The sequence below is a fragment of the Nicotiana attenuata genome, unplaced genomic scaffold (genome assembly GCF_001879085.1).
Source record: "Nicotiana attenuata strain UT unplaced genomic scaffold, NIATTr2, whole genome shotgun sequence".
NCBI classification, from domain to species: domain Eukaryota; kingdom Viridiplantae; phylum Streptophyta; class Magnoliopsida; order Solanales; family Solanaceae; genus Nicotiana; species Nicotiana attenuata.
In genome coordinates, this window is record NW_017688823.1 from 5351 (window position 1) to 5917 (window position 567).

The following is a 567-nucleotide window of genomic DNA, read 5'->3' on the forward strand; positions in this document are numbered from 1 at the left end:
TTGGGTTTGACTAAAGTTGGGTATTTACGTACCTCGTAGTTGGAGTCGTACTTACCAAAACTAACTACATAGTCGGGCTCGAGGATTAGGGGTAAGTGGATTTTGGTTCGAACCTCGGGTTTTGACCAAGCGGGCCCGAGATCGATTTTTGACTTTTTGGGGGAAAATGTAGAAAATCCTAAATTTATGCATTGTAATTGATTTCTTTAGCAATATTTGACATTATTGAGTCAATTGTGTAGATACAAGTGTTTTGGAGGCGGATTCTAGGGGAAAGATCCCGGTAGAGCTTTGAGTTGATTTTTGGAGCGAGATAAGTGTCGTGGTTAACCTTAACTTGAGGGATTAGGACTTGTTTGCCTATATGCTACTTGTTTAAATATTGGATACAATGTATATGTGAGGTGACGAGTACTTATGCTTTGTTGGTGGCTTAAAGCATGCGGGTGGAACTTGTTTCTTGTAATTTATTGCCTTCTTTGATCATGATATCCATGCTTAGACTAGTTAATTACTTAATTGATCGTTCTTTCTGAATTTATGGGCTATCTGTGATAATTGAGTATT